The following is a 17,262-nucleotide window of genomic DNA, read 5'->3' as shown; positions in this document are numbered from 1 at the left end:
TAACAGCTCCATTTTTCATAAGAGATATTGCTGCCTGATTATCACAGTACAGTTGGACCGGTTCATGAGCAAGATCTAATTTCAAGTCTTTCAAGAACCGATTTATCCAGACAGCAAAAGTAGTTGCAACATTGCATGCTACATACTCTGCTTCCTGTGTGTGCTGAGCAACACATCCCTGTTTCTTACAGGACCATGCTATCGCCCCACCTCCAAAGAGAAAAACATACCCTGAAGTAGATTTACTATCATCTTTACATCCTGCAAAATCTGCATCGGAATAGCCAACTAAAGTTAGCTCATCTGCTTGATAAGACAATTTCAGTCATTTTGTTCCTTTAATATACCGAAAAATTCTTTTGACTGCTTGCCAATGAGGCCATCTAGGATTACTTTGATAACGACTTACCAGACCGATATGAAAACTTATGTCTGGTCTGGTACAAAGCATTAAATACATCAGACTACCAACTGCTTGTGTATATGAAACATTTAATTTTTGTTGTCCTTCACTGGGACAATCACTCCTGCTTAAGTTTGCTCCTTTAGCTATAGGAGTCCCAATTGGTTTACAGTCTAACATACGAAATTTCTTCAAGATATGATCAATATACCGTTCCTGGCTTAAACTCAGGATTCTTGAGTTTCTTTCTCGAGTGATTTTTATTCCTAATATATAGGATGCTTCACCTAAGTCCTTCATTTCGAAGTTTTTGTTTAGCCAAGTCTTCGTTTTGTATATCATATCGTTATCATTTCCTGTTAATAATATGTCATCAACATATAATGATAGAATACAGAAAAGACTCTCACTTTTCCAAACGTATACACAGTGGTCTAGTTGGTTTGCTACAAACCCAAGTTTTGTAATTGCTTTGTGAAAAACAAAATACCACTGTCTTGGAGACTGTTTCAGTCCATATAACGATTTATTCAACTTGTACACTTTGTCTTCTTTTTTCTTGATGGGGCCGTTTAATGACTTGAAAATCTGGAATTGAAAATATATTTCTAGAAATATATTTCTTGGAAAAAAGGAAGGAGAAAAATCTTTTCGATTCTCATTTTGATGTGTGTGTGATGAATGAGAAAAAAATTTCCTTGAAACTTATTTCTTAGTTTGATGGATTGGAAATTTTTTTCCGCTTATTGTGTGAATGTGTCTATGCATTTTCACTGTTCAAGAATGCATGCCCTCCAAACAGCATGACAGTAGTTAGTTTAGAATTTTTACTAAAAACATGGTGCATCTAACTAATTTTGGTAAAGGATGCTGGATAAAAATGAAAATAAAGAAAAGTAACTGGGACTGAAGTAAAAAAATTTTGTAAAAGGGGAACGACGTTTTTGTAAGAGGGGATCGACATTTTTTTCTTCCGTTTCATTTCTCAGCGTCGTCTTTTCTTTCTTCACCTGCCGGCATCGATTTGTGGCTGGAGACCGACCAACTGTGGCTGGAGGCGATTGACAGTTCGGGAATGGCGACGGAAGAAATGGCTGTCGACAACCACTAGCGATTGACGAAATGGTAGCGAGATGAGGCGTTTTTTATCTATTTCTGTTTGTTTTAGGTTTTATTTTTCTTTATCACCGGAAAAACCAACGGCCAATGGTCGCAATAAACGCCGGCGATTTCTAGTTATATTTCTGTCTCTTTGTCTATCTCTTAGTCGCTTTCTCTCTTTCTCTAACCCTTGGCATTGAAACCCTTTGTCATGACTATGGGTCATCGAAAACCAAGAAGCTGAGGCTGTCGTCTCCGGCTTCATTACCGTCTTCCTTTTACAAATGGTCGAAGCCGCGGAGAGATGCCGTTCCTATGGTAGAAGAGCTGCTGCGGTCCTGCGGATGGGAGAAGAGGAGGCTGAGGCGCTACTGTGAAGAGTGACGGAGAAGCCCAACGGTCATTTTTTTATTTCCGAAAATTTTTTTCCACCCCTTTGGGTGGAAAGAAATTTCTGGAAATATATTTCCGGAAAGGATGGCAACGGTTACATTTTTCTTCCCTAGTTTGATGAGGAGGAAAAATTTTAAAAAATTTGAATTTTTTTTCTTGGTGAACAGGAGATTTCCTGCCCGTCAAACGGGCCCTTGATAACATATCCCTGCGGTTGAGTCATATATATAGTTTCTTTTAACTCACCGTTCAGAAAAGTAGTCTTCACATCCATCTGACAAATATCCAGGTCATAGAATGCCGCGATAGCCAAAATTATTCTGATTGATGCGAACTTTGCAACTGGCGAATAGGTCTTTGAGTAATCAATTCCTTCCTTTTGGGAAAAACCTTTCGCCACTAGTCTGGCTTTGAATTTTTCAACTGATCCATCAGCTTTATACTTCTTCCTTAGCACTCATTTACATCCAATGGGTTTTCTGTGATTAGGAAGATCTACTAATTCCCAGACTTTATTCTTTTCTATGGATTCAATTTCTTCATCCGTAGCATTCGCCCAATCTGACGATTCATGTGAGCTTACCACTTCATCATATGTCAGATTGTCAGACATTTCGTCAATGTCTGCTAGATAGCATAGCTCCTCTGCCAAATATACATAATAATCATTTAAATATGAAGGAGGAGCTCTTGGTCTTTTATGACCTGATAACGTCTGAGATGATGAAGTATTCATATCAGTTGGTTCATTACCTAACTGATCTTCAGTAGATTCATTTCCTGACTGTTCCTCAGACGATTCTTGTTCAGTTGGTTCATTGCCAAACTGAACTCCAGTCGGTTCATTTCCTGACTGACCTCCAGTCGGTTCATTACCAGACTGTTCATCTGAATAAATCAGATCATCCAGTGTATCATTTCGATATTTCACTGGATCATAATCTTTATTATTGAGTTTTTCTATGAACTCTACATCTCTGCTTTCTATAAGTCCCATAGATGAATGATATAATCTGTAGCCTTTGGATCCTTTTGGGTATCCAATAAATATACATCTCACTGATCTATTATCTAGTTTATCCAGTTTTCGATCTAGAATTTTCACGTGTGCTACAGATCCTCATCTCCTTAAATATCTCAGATCTGGTTTTATACCAGTCCATCTTTCATAAGGAGTGGTTGGGATTGCTTTGCAGGGCACTCGGTTAATTGTATACATAGCTGTCAACACAGCTTCTCCCCAAAAAACTTTTGGTAATTGTGCTCCTACCAACATGGATCTCACCATGTTCAAGAGAGTTCTGTTACACCTCTCAGCCATACCATTTTGTTGTGGTGTCCTAGGCATTGTGTTTTGCCTATTAATTTCAAGGTCTTTGCAGTATTCGAAGAATTCACTAGAAGTGTATTCTCCTCCTCGATCAGACCTTATGATTTTGATATTCCTTCCAAGTTGTCTCTCGACTTCAGATTTGTATTCCTTGAATTTCTCAAGTGCTTCAGATTTATATCTGATTAAGTATATGTAACCAAATCTTGAGAAGTCGTCAATGAAAGTTATGAAATAGAACTTGTCACTATGAGTTTGGGTTCTAAAAGGTCCACAGATATCTGTATGAATTATCTCTAATAATTCAGTGGCCCGAATTACTTCAGACGGAAATGGTTTTCTTGTCATTTTTCCGTATACACATGATTCGCATTTCGCAAAATCATTTATATTTATGTCAGGTATTAAACCTTGTTGTGCTAGAGTCTGCATCTTTTTTATGCTTATATGACTTAATCTTTCAAGCCATAAATTTACATTCACACTCATTGCACAATCGAAATAAGCAGAACTTGAAGCTTCATTCATGTCATTCAGTTTGAACATACCATGTTCTTTTACAAATTTTCCACCAAACATGGACCTTCCATGTTTTCCCACTGTTACTTTCCCTGGAATAAAACGTACTTCAAAACATTTTCCCGTTAGTGCGGGAACAGACACTAGATTCCTTCTCATGGAAGGGACATACAAAACCTCGTTAAGTACAACACTTGTACCCCCAACATTTAGACGATATGCCCCAATTCCCATGACATCACAATAAGAATTGTTTCCCATATAGACTTTGTGGGTTCCCGGACTCAGGTTTTCCATGTGGATCACTCCTTCTTTCGTCTTCGCAATGTGACGAGTTGCTCCTGAATCGACCCACCATCCAGTTAGATCTCCATCTGCAAACAGACATTCTGATACGACACAGATGACTTCCCTGTCAGAGTCTCCTTGAGGCTTCCTTCTGTTGTAGTTGCCCCGACCAATGTTGTCTTTCTTACTCGGGAATTTTGTCCTGCAATTCTTCTTTATATGTCCAGGCTTCCCGCATCTGTAGCATTTCACTACAGTTCCTTGATATTTCTTAGTACCTGCATAATTGCTCTTGAACTTGCCATCGTTTCGATTTTTAAATTGTTTTGATTTTATAGGCACATGACTACCAGCAGGTTTTTCCTGGACTGTCATCAACTCTGTTCTATTTTTCTTGGTCAGTCGTTGTTGCTGTAGAGCTAACTGTATAGGAAGCTTTTCTAACGTAAGGGTATCAAATTGAACACTCAAAGCAGTAACTGTCATATCCCAAGAAAGAGGTAGGCTGTTCAGGATTGTGCTGATCTGCATATTGTCAGATATGACATTCCCTACCACAGCTAAATCTTTAGCCATGACCAACATCTTGTTGACATGGTCCATTACATTATCTGATTCTTTCATCCTATAGGAATTGTATTGTTCTTGCAGTAGCTGTATGTGCATTGCAGTCATAGTATTGTATTTAGAAGCGATAGTATCAAACATATCCTTGGCAGTTGGACAATCCTCAAAGACTCTGATTTGATCATCTTCCATGAAGGCTAACATAATTGTTTTAGCCATTAGATCATCAGAAGAAAATGACTCATATGCCTTTTTCTCTTCATCTGTATGTTTGTCTTCTAAAATTGGAAAAGGCTCGTTGATTACATAAACTAGTCTTTCTAGGGTCAAGGCCAACATTATTCTACGCTTCCATGCATGGAAATTTGTCCCATTGAGTTTTTCAGTCTTAGCTAATTCAGAAGCTCCCACTCTTGATGTCATTTCTGAATTACTTAATTTTTTTTTTTTTTTTTTATAATTGTCTAACAAGCTTATGGGTGTCTCTTTGTAATTCACATAAAATCGTGGTTTCCTATTGAATTTGCAAAATAAATTTTCGTAACCCTCTTTTAGTAATTTCTAATAATTTTGAGGGTACCAAAAGCAATTTTTACAAAGTTCCAGGCTTTCTGATGAAAATAACTTTTGCGAGCCTCTTTTTGAAGAGTTTTTCAGCAAAAAAGGTTGCGGCATGAAATTTTTGATTTTATAACAGCCTTTTTGAGAATTTAGCTAACATGGTGAACTATTTTTGTAATTTTTGAACTTTAACTATAAAAGCCTCTTTTCGCCCCGTTTTTCTTCATTTTCACTTTCATCGTCTCTCTCCTCACCGAGAGACAGACTTCTCTCTCGTGAAACCAGGCCATCCACCTTCGTTTCTACCGCACAGAGGGCTGCAGGAGTCGAGTTCGTTTTTCAGAGGGCGTCTAAGGCCGCTTCTGTTGAATCTGGCTCGACTCTATTTCTGCAGTTCGGCGTTTTCAGCCATGGCTTCCTCTGCGCTTGTGTTGTCTTCCCTGTGAGGAAGACAAGCTCCCCACAACCAGCAACAGATAAAGTGCACGATGGTCTGGCGGTCACAGAGGACAGACAAGAGGAAGTTTGCAAGGCGTCAAACGCCGTCTTCCTCCTCTACCCATGTTGCTTTCTTTTTACTAGAATGAAAAAGAAAAAAAAACTTCGCATCTGTGCCAGAGAGGCGACTAGAACTCAGACCGAAGGGCCTCTGATTTCTGATCGTTATAGAAACAAGAAGCAGAGGATTTCGAGGTCTTAAAACAGAGATGAATTCTTTTAAAATAGGCAAAACAGAGAGAGAGCAACAGGCACCAAAGAAGAAGGAGATGCATTTTAACACAGTGGGATTTTCGACTGTAACAGAAATCCAGATTAAGGTATATTTACCCAATTTTTTTTTTTAAGTTTCTCTACTATGTGAGGCCGACAAAACTAGTTACATTTTTAACGTTGTTTGTCACCAGCTGCCTCTTCACCTTAATTTACATGTACAGAATATATCTAGCAATCTGTAATCGACATGCTTCTTAAAAGACATGTACAAAAAGAAAATATTGTGACCGACTCTGTTTGAGCATGCTTTGTGTATACATAGAGCTTTTTAGCCTAACATGCTTACACTCAGCACAGATTAGTCTATGATCAAGCATGCTTTTATCAGTTTTGAATATGACTTACCTGTGCCTGACGATAAGAACCTGGCTCTGTTGAAGTGAAGACAGCGGAAGTTCGTCCAGACCCAAGTGCTCCAGCCACGAACGGTCACCTCTGTAGAAAGCAGCAGCAAGAAAAGGAGAGGAAGAGTTAGATTAAGGGGTTTCCTTCTAAGGGGCTTCTCAAAGAGTTATTGCCGAGTGTTTTTTCAAGTAAAGAATTGCTGAGCTTAAATAGGCCAGCCCCTTAGGTTTTCCCCTCAGCCCAGCAGCGGTTTGGATGGGGGAGAGATTTCAGCAAAAGGATGAGCATCATCTCGTAACTGCTATGCAGTTACGGGATATTCGGATATGGCTCAATGGCCACTATCCAATACAGTCCAATCTTATTGGGTCATGTTACCTGGAGCTCACCTTGTTTAAATGAAAAGTCATAGTGGGCTCGAGCTTGGCTGAAGATGGAGATCATTAGGTGAGATTTAGTTAGCCATGCACAACCCTAAGCCGCTCGCAAGCATGTCATATCATTGACACCAAAACTACTTCTTGTCAAACTATGGAAGTAACCCTTTTTTGTTCAGCTCTGCATCTTTCTGTCGAGTAGCAGATCATTTCTAACTGCATATGATCAATGATTCTGAGGTCAATGTTCACTTGTCTTTGTAAATATGATGTGGCAGTATGGCTTTCTTAAGCTTCATCTAATATAGCACTTCTATCAGGCGATTGGGAAAGGAGAAACTCAAGGGATGGTGAGCAATTATGTTGGTATCATGTTCCTTATTGCCCAAGAAACAGACAAAGTCCTCAAAATTTATAAATTCTAGTTCCTGAAAGCAGAAAACTAAGTAAGATTTCAAGACCTTCATGAGTGGCTCTATAGAGGAATTCAAATTGATACGATGAAGGTTTAAGATAGTAGACATCGACCCATTAATTAAAAAAAAAAAAAGAGTGAATCCTAGGTTATTGCTTAAAAATGAAAATCACATCCATGTATTTACGTTTTATAAAGAAAACTCATGGCAGCAAGTCCACTTACAAGTGCTTTGCTGCTTTATTCAAGCACGCTAAATGCAGGACAGTTCTGTTAGGACCACATCTGCAAAAGATTGCGTATACAATCTCTGCTGCTGTTATGCTGGAAAGAAGAAATTAAATCATATCCTTTTCCCATTTTCTATATGCAACAGGCTAAAAAACTCTCCATGGGAGGCCAGAGGTAACACATAAACTGGTAGTCCGCTGTTCCCACTGTTCTTTCCGCCATAGTTCATTCTTTGTGAACTTCTTACCATGCTGGTAGTTGACAGAAAAGCTTGTGCTGCCTGGTTAGGAAGTCAGAGTTAAAGACCTCCAAGCAAAAGGAGGTCACGAGTTCAGTACCCAGGGCATGTTTTTTTGCTTTTTGGCATAAAAGGATGCATGTCCTGCCTCATCCTCTACCAATCAAAGTAAGAAAAAGGTTCATAGTACCATATATTGGAATGGCGTCTTACAGATTCAAACCAGTGCTGATTTTTAATTTCTGAACCATATTTTAGGATGAATGCAGGCGTTGCTTATATGGCCTACTCCACCGTAGATATTTACTAAGATCGCTTGTTGTAGACAGTCAGAGCCCGATGAGTATTTTTATGTCATATAGCATAATGATTGATGAAATCAAATGTTCACGTATAAACCTAGTCCCACAGATACATAATCTTCCTCTACAGTAGATCTGTTCACTTTAGGGTCAGGATCTAGTGCCAATACCTCAATCAATCTCAGGGGACAATGCTGAACTGAACTAGACACTAGCTTCAAGCATTGAACAAATTAAAAAGAGGTATGAGAAGAACTCGCCATTGGACTCTCTCCAACTCAGTTGAAAATAAAATAATACAGAAAAATAAAGAATCCGAAAAAATCACATATATTCATTTATACAACTATATGTGCAAGGAACAGCCCATTGGTCTGCAATCAAAAACTAAGAGTCACAGGCATAGATTGTCGGTTGGTTCAATTGGCAAAATATGGATCTTTAGGTCGACATTTACGTGATCATATGTTAATGAAGGGTTTTCCCCTTAGCTCTAATCGGGAATTAGGAAGTGTGTGAGCAGTTGATAGGTTTTCTTGTAACAAGTGGGTAGAGGTGTAGTTAAAGGCCCAAAAACATGCATATCTGCCAAACAAGAGAAAACATATAGACTTTTTTATACATTCATGAATATAAAATTATAAATCAAAGCTTAAATCATTCATAGCATTACCACAGGCAAGCAGCTTATGGCATCTAGAGTGACTAACTACTACATCTACTCACTGACGTTTTAGTGCACTCCATTAATGTGCAATAAAACACTTTTTTTATTTGACTTGCATTTTCATTATGCTTTGGGAAAAGATGTTGTCTAATAGTCACCAACTTGCTTTTTCAATGCTTCCAATCATCACCTATCAAATAGAAGTTCACCATAAAACAACACTACCCCTTCCTCTTTTGAAAGTGAAGGTTTTCTTTTGCTGGGATTGGTGTTGCATGTATATAATATGACAACTGATGAAATGAACTAATAACTCATGCATGATGAAACATGTTTCACTCAATTCATAGTAGATCATATGCTGTGAATCCTGCCCTGGGCTCTTTATGTCCCACCAAAACAACCATGAGGCAAAATCCTTCATTGCAGATATTGGACTAAAGAGGAGCAAGTACCTAAGCTTCAAGCTTGTTCCAAGTACTTGGTTAAAAGTCATATTGAAATTATTGCGCCGCTTTAATTGCATAAGCAAGTAATCGCAAGGTGATCAAGTGATAAAAGCATAACATGCAATCAAATAGCACTAGCCATTAGATGTCGAACACACATATTCAACATGGAGGAAAAGAAACAAAAGATAAAATCTTGGCAACAATGTCATGGCAAAACTGAATGCTATGGTGCTTGTATCACGAATTAGTTCATTAGCATCCGCTTTCAGTAGAAATGATATACGAAGACAACTTTCATGTTACGATAGCATCCAGGTCAAGTCATGTTTTTATTCAAAAGAAATGAATTTGAGATACTGATCCAACCCCCAATCACTTTAGAGGTTCTAACCTAGACTGGTCGGATCTAACCTTGGCAAACAGTAATCGAAAGAAACCAAGCATATCAGATGTGTTAGAATAAAATGGCCCTCGTCTTAGGAATGAAATGGGCACCTTCTCCCTCACTTAAAAAGTAATGGAATGAATAGCATCCACCATGAAAATAGAAAAGCAATAGAAGCGAGTGGGAACGTAATGCCTCGTGTTTAATAACATTGTTGCTCTCTACAAAGACAACAATGCTTTGAAGAAAGGCCACTCATATTTTGAGCATGATCTCATGGTCAACAGTTGAAGCGTTACAGATTCTATTGAGGAAAAACTCAACAAAATAACATAGGGTATGCCTGTGGCAATAATTTGCATCCAGTGGCGCTGATACATCTTTCACTGGATTTCCGGTGCATGTGCGATAAAAGAATTGAAAGGTCAATTTTTGCAAGTTCATTTTTCTTTCAATATAACAAGAAGTTTTTATTGGAAATATGTTGTTATAGGTTTTGGTTAATAGAAGTTTAGTTGGATATGTACCCCCAAATTCAGATAAGTTGAGAATAGTAATTCTTGTGAAAGAGAAAGCAAATATCGAAAAAATTATAAAAAAAGAAGAAATTTTCATGAACAAAATATCGAGTCTCCAACATTTCTGGTGGATGGACTAATATACAAAGGAAACCACTAATAAAGTTTATTGCATATTCACTTAATGGGCCATTTTTTAAAAATGTGTTGATGCAGTTGAGGAGTATAAAAATGTAGAATGGGTTGTTCGTAGATGTTATAAAATAAGTAGATGAAAAAAATGTTGTGCAAATTGTTACTGATGATGCTCCAGTCTACCAATCTGCATGGATAAATTTGGCAAATGATTTCAAGTATAGTCACATATTATTGACTCCTTACTTGGCACACAACATAAATTTGGCATTTAAAAGTATTTGTAACCAATCAAAAGAGGATGCAAATGTTGTTAATTGTGTTCATGGATTAAAGAGTTTGAGCATGATGTTAAGAATATCAGAAATTTCATTGTAAATGTTGAAAATGTCTTGCTATATTCTATAGTCATTTTGATTTGAAATTGTTGAAGGTTGTTGAGACTCTTTTTGCATCCATTATTATAATAATGAAAAGAATTAAGTAAGCGATGCATGCATTAATGTTGATCGTGACAACAATGAGAGAAAATTTTTATCAGATTGATGACATTGTGAAGGTCCAAAAACTTAAAAAATGCATTTTAATTTTTGTATGGTGGAATAAGATTACATGTTTTCTTATGTTTACAGCACTTATTTGGTATATGTTTAGAGAAGTTGATAAAGAAAGGCCCATGTATGATAGAGTTTATGATACGTATGATAACATGATTGAAAAAAAAAATCATAGCATCATTTTTAGACATGAGAAGAAAAAATGTTTTACTTTGTGATTCAGAATTTTTTTTATCATGAGCATAAAATTTTAGGAAAAAGATGAAATAAAAGTCAAACCCCTTTGCAACGAATGAAACACTACCTAAATCCCAAATATTGTGGACAAACATGGTTGACCAAAGGTATTGGTTGCATTCCTTTTAATCCAGATCTAGCAAACAATAATAAGATATGTTTGGGAAAATTTCTTAGTGATAATAAAAAATGAGCTCGGAGCTTCTAAGAAGGAAAAAGTGATTTATTGCAAGCTGCATTAGCAAGGGATGAAGAAGATCATGTTAATTGGTGGTTATGTTTTGAACCAGTGAGATCCGAATCAGACAAATTTTTATTTGGTTACATTTAAGAAAATACCTCGAGGCAACACATTCTCTAAAGCCATTTGAGGGCTTCCTTAAACATTTCAACTGGACCTGACTTCAAATGCATCCATCCTATGTTGGGTGAGTATGAGAAGTATTTCATCCTACCACCCAACAAGAAAGTTGAAGCCCCCACAATTTCCTCCATCTTCGGGTGCTTCGAGGTGGCATCTTCGCTATGCTTCAATTTGCATATAATTTGGCAGCCTACCAACCCTCGCCCCATCGATTATGCCAGTAAAATTAAAAATATGCTGGATTCATCACTCAACCTTAGTTTAGTATCACATTGAAGTTCTTGATCTAGTTTGAGGTTCTCTAGAGAATTAGTCCTCCAAAAGATGCAGGAACTTGGCTTTAGTCTTAGGGCCCCCTCCGCTGCAGTTCGGTAGCAGGTGCAAGCGAATTTGGATTGGACCAGTTAATTAGACCAAATTAAAAAATGGGTTTGCAGAATATCTCCAGATTAGGATGCTTGTTGGTTTAAATATAATAATAAAGAGCACTTCTCTAGGTCTGTATAAATGAAAGAAGGAATTGCCTATTTTATTATCTACAGTTGGCTTCATGTAATATTTGAACGATAAACCATGATTTCTTACAGCTCCAAACTTAATTTTGTGAGGAAAAAATGTAAGGAACATATGCACCCAATGATGTACTCGGCTCCATTGTTGGATCCTTTTAATAGGTAAAGAAATCATAATCGGGAAACCACCATGATTTCATTAAACTCCGAATATAAATTTTCAATCCGAGAAGATCTACTCATGCTTACTAGAGTTTTTTCGGTTTCAATGATCGTCGATCAGTTTCTCTTACGTAAACACTAAAGCTGTCTTGGTCATAATATACGTCCTTTGTTTCCTTCCGATGCACCAATTTGCTCTTCTATTTATAAACTTCTGATCTAAAGAACCTGCATTTCATGAATAGTTGTATTTCAGCTTTTACCTTCCATTGAACACAGGGTTCAGATTTTCTGCAGATGCATATGGGGCAACAACAACAAAGCCTTTAATTCGTAAAAGTGGATACAACATATCTTTGTTCACTCTGGATCTGAGATCTGAATGATTTGATATCATTAAGGATTTCTAATCCTGGAATCTGAGGTCCGATCCCCCAAGATCTGAGGTTATTGCTACTTAACGTGGATCTGAGATCTACAGTCCGGAAAACCACTGTCTGTTTAGGCAAGTGAGACCCACAAAGTGTGGATTTCAGAAACATGTCCGCCATGTCCGCTTCATGCCGTCAAGTTGAACAGGATATAGAGGCAAGCACGTACATGGGATATTTGTACTTCTTTACACAGGATCAAAGTAATGGGAATTTCAATTGGTAGGAGACGTGGAAACGCCGGAAAATCCTATCCAGAGAAACAATCGGAATGGAAAAAAATATATTTGAATACAAACTTAATTTCATGTTTACAAAACATGCAGTGGCAAGATTTTTCATCCGTGGAGCACTAGGTGGCACAACTTTGGTGTAGGCACTGCATATAAATAAATTTAGAGTCATAACAATGTGAAGTTAACACATTATAATGAATTTTTTGATGGATTGGTATGGGCAGTGGCCCACCCCAGCCAACAAGTAGCTCCGCTCATGTCGCTTAAACAAGAACTTAAGGAAAAGTTCAGGATGTTATTTTCCGCTTCTTGTCGCACTTATCCAATCATCCAAGCCATCTTCTTTAACATGACCCAGGGAAGGATATTGTCGTGTTTGAATGAGGAGCACACGGTTGAGGAAAAAAAGACAGACATTCTCCTCCACTATTCAAACATGCCTAGTCGTCAAGGAAAATCTTGGATAACATGCATATGTACATGCATGTGTGCAATAACGTCACAAACGCTGCTTTCTTAAGCATCGATGAATTGCATACAGCTGTATTTGATAAGGAGGGCAATATGATGACAGCCTTCTCCTTGCTGGATCATTGCGTACCAGCAAGCGCCAGCGCCAGCGCCAGATAGAATAGAAACAAACTAAGCAACAAATCAATATATATCTCTAAGTTTTAGCTACAATATATATATAGTTTAATGCGACATACTAACAAGCTGTCCCTTTCCAGATGAACGACAAAAATAAATAAATGAAACGGTAGACAAATTAGAATAAGTGTTGCACTATTGAACTGCATTGCATGCATGAAGAGAACCTTCGCATTGCTCCTACCCGTTATTTTTGTTTTAACAAAGTTAAGACGATAGTTTGGAAAAATGATTCTAAGTGAGTCACGTATCTTTATTCATGTGTGCCATGATGGCTGCAATTAATTCGACTTAAATGTTTACTTTAGGTTAATGCATCATAAATGTAAGCATTTTTTGGAGAACCAGCTAGGTGGCAACAAGTTCATGACAAACTTCAATATATCGGTGCGATATTTATAACTTGAAGGCATGAGGCGATGACCCTTGATCAAGGCTTAACCGGGGGAGAAATAAGGGTGCGATGATTTTCTCTCCTTAAACAAGTTTTACATGACAGAAAAATATAAAATATTGCAGGCCCCATAAAATTTGTGAAAAGCATGCGTAGCATCCCTTGAAATTTATGAAGAAATCTCAAATCTTGGTTCCGCCCTTCGTCTTAACTCTTAAATAGTGTTGTTAGAAATGAAATTTCTGCCTATTGTCAGTATTTTTTTTAATATTTAGATTTTGATTACAGATTATTTTTTTCAAAAAAAATGAATATAATACTAAATCTTTTTGCAGATTTTGAGGGTTCTCTCACTATTTAGCTGTCGAAAAGAACAGCCTCGTTAAGCGGTCAAGTTTTTGAAAGATTCTTTTGTCATAAATTAGAGTTTTCTGAATTGGAAAAAACCAAGGAAATGTACTATTTTTACCGCATTAATTATATAATTATTAGGAAAGATGCATTGGTGAGTGTTTTCGTTTTTCGGTTTTCCTTTTTTGTGTAAGATCACTTTTTTTTTTAATTGTTCTTTGGCTTAAACTAATGAGCATTAAACGAAGCAACCAGGTGCTGGTCAGGCTTATGGCGGTGCGGCGGGTGGGGTTCTCAAGTCATAGCAATTCCCTTTAGTGTCACTATCATGTGTAATTTACAGAAAACCACCTTGTCCTAGTTTGTCACGAGCATTGAACAGCTGGACTGTCATTGTCAAATTTATTCAAACCCGAGTACAACTTCAGATTTTAGCAAACAAATTTTTAAACCAAATAATAGAGTTTAAAATTTAAAATTTATTTTTTAAAACATTTATTTTTAAATTAAAAACATTGTAAACTTGTTAAAGCTTTATATTTCTTTGTCTTTGGGTTTTGGGTTGCAAGAAGCACCTAACAAATGTGCCCGACTAGTTATGCTACGCCGTTGAGATTTGCAAACCATGAATTCCAAGCGAGTCCTACTCGGACTTGTTTGAAGATCCATTTCCTCTCATACTTAGTTTTCAACATGAAAAACCAGTTGTGTTTTCATGGCTCCAACTGAACATCTTCAAAAAGCGGATCCCAAACTCCACTCTGTCGTTTCAGTTGTCAGATCCGTTGACTCTATCTCGGGTCCAGCATCACTGACCAATATCCGAACACCATTCTCATTTCGGTCCGGGTCCATAACCCGGATTGTTACGAATATCAGAAAAGCCCATCGAATTCAGATCAGATCCAACTAGGGAGTTTTCCGATCTCATGGTTAGTCTCTGGATCAGGTCTACCAGAACCCGGACCTTACTGCTCTCGGATCCAAATTCTTCTGCTCATTTTTAAAAGAGAGAAAAAAGAAAGAAACGTCATCCGGGGATCGCGCATAAACGTGAGGGCACGAGAGAGAGAGAGAGAGAGGAATAAAGCTTTTTCCCTCTGCTTACGGACACGTGTCCATCGCGCTGACCCTAACACACGTAAACGATGTGGATTCCAGTTGGAATAAAGCTTTTGCCCAATCAGAAGTTACGGAATGAATTTCATGCATTTGGATTTGGATTAGATTCCATGTAAATCCCAATAATTTATGTCTAGTCAGGTTGAATAGTGAATACCTTTGAACCAGCCACGAAATTGAATAATAAATCCAATTTGGTGCCAATATCCAATTCTTTTATATGGTTCAAACTAAACAGGTTTGGATTCAAATCGTTGCGCTGTTATCTTTGCTAAGACGGTTTGTTAAGCTTGCATTCAATAATTAAAGGCAAAACATCCATCTTTTCAAAAGGAAAACTGTTTTCATCAATAAAATCGACATGCTTTACCAAATGCAGAATGCATTTAATATACGTTTCACTTTAAATAGACCGTTTCCACTCACATATCTCACTTCCTTTTGCATACTAATTGACCCATGAAACTTCATTAAACGAATCTTAATATTCAGAGATAGGTGAGGCAAGGAGGCATGAATGACGTTTTATATATATATATATATATATATGTAGAGAGAGAGAGAGAGAGAGAGAGAGCATAGATCGGCCTAACCTAAGGTGACCTATAAAAGAAAATTCCCATGAATGACGTCTGACCTATAAACTATGAGGTCTGACCTACAAACCCAAAAAAAAAAAAAAAAGATATAATTTGCGCAGTGCCATAACTATTTTTTATGACAAACAAGCTAGGGGTTTAGCAGACTCCAGCTAACTAAATCAATATAGACAGTAGACACAGGGCAAGTGCTACTTGATTTTCTTTACCTTGGGTATCTCAAACTCAAAGCTTTAACAAAGTTAGACTCTGTGTTTGTGTTCCTTCTTGTAAAGTAGTCACCAGTGGCTGAGCCAGAATTTTTTTGTACAGGGGCGCTCAAGTCACCAGTTCAGGTCTGATGTAGGCACTCCATATAATTTTTAACTCATCATAATGTAATTTTGGATACAATCGTAGGCTCTAACAGGTCTTGAATGAGTCAGCTTGAACTCACATTTCATCATTGACACTTGCTGCTTGTTTTGGCATTTCGAACCAAGTCTAGCGCATTGGGCTAAGCTTAGGAAGCCTACCTCGCCACCAAAAAGAGACAGACAGAAGAATGGCGAACCACATTCAGAAAGTACCCATAACACAAAAAAGTTATTAGTTGAGAATACAATCTAAGGGAGAATGAAGGTACAACCATCAATGAAAAGCTTCCTTACTGAATAAACTAACCAGGTGCTACTGGCTATTTCCTCACCGACCCAAAATCAAAGAAAAGATTTGCAGCAGTCTTTTCCAAAGGCACAATTATAAGACAACAGTAACTTTGAACTAAAAAATGTTTCTACATGCCCATGAAATGAACTTAAGAATTCCCATCACCCAAAAAGGGGCAGCTTGATATGTGTATAAGATTGAATAAATATAGACATCCACCAAGAAAAAGAACAAGTTGGGGCATTATAAATTCAACACTTAGAAGGTAGACCCTACTTAAAAAGGGCATGCCTGTCAAGAAAAAGGCAACCACCACCATAGATGGGTATAGCAAGGCTTCATTAAATTGGAAGAAAAGGATGTAAGGCTACTTGAGATAACCTTGCTGGGGAGTGTTTACTGCTCAGCCATGATAAACGGCGTAGAACCAGTAAATATTAAAAGTGAAAACAGCCATACTTTTTTTCCACATGCGTCCGCAGTACATTGAATTCAAAAATTGAAGATTGGGTACCACATTTGCATATACAAAACGAATTGAGACCTAGTCACATGAGCGGCAATGCGATCAATAAAAGGGAATACCTGACATGTGACAGGAGCTACATGAATCATGGGCCAAAACTCAATGCAAGAGCATGTTCTGTAACTGAGGCTTTGAAAAAGTAATCACTGAACATAGCAATTTTTAACTTCAAAACAGGTGTTTCCCTCCCCTCTCCTTTCTTTCTGAATCATGTTGCTTGACCACACTTCATTTTTTTATAGAAAGAAGGAAGGAAAAGAGCAGAGGAAATGGTTAGCACAGGTACCAAAACCTGCTAGCCAAATCCAAACTGTCCTGTACGCGTTTAGTTCGCCTTGTATGCTCGTCTTTTACCCATAAGATAATGCCTCCCACACAGTTGCCAACGCGTTGACAGCAGTCCATATGTTATGATAATTTTTTTATAAGATGAGATGAATTGCTGTTCACAGAAGATTGTCTTTTCATCTG

The sequence above is a fragment of the Nymphaea colorata genome, chromosome 3, assembly GCF_008831285.2.
Source record: "Nymphaea colorata isolate Beijing-Zhang1983 chromosome 3, ASM883128v2, whole genome shotgun sequence".
Classification (NCBI taxonomy): Eukaryota; Viridiplantae; Streptophyta; class Magnoliopsida; order Nymphaeales; family Nymphaeaceae; genus Nymphaea; species Nymphaea colorata.
The sequence above is the reverse complement of the archived record's forward strand: the minus strand, read 5'-3'. Positions refer to the sequence as shown.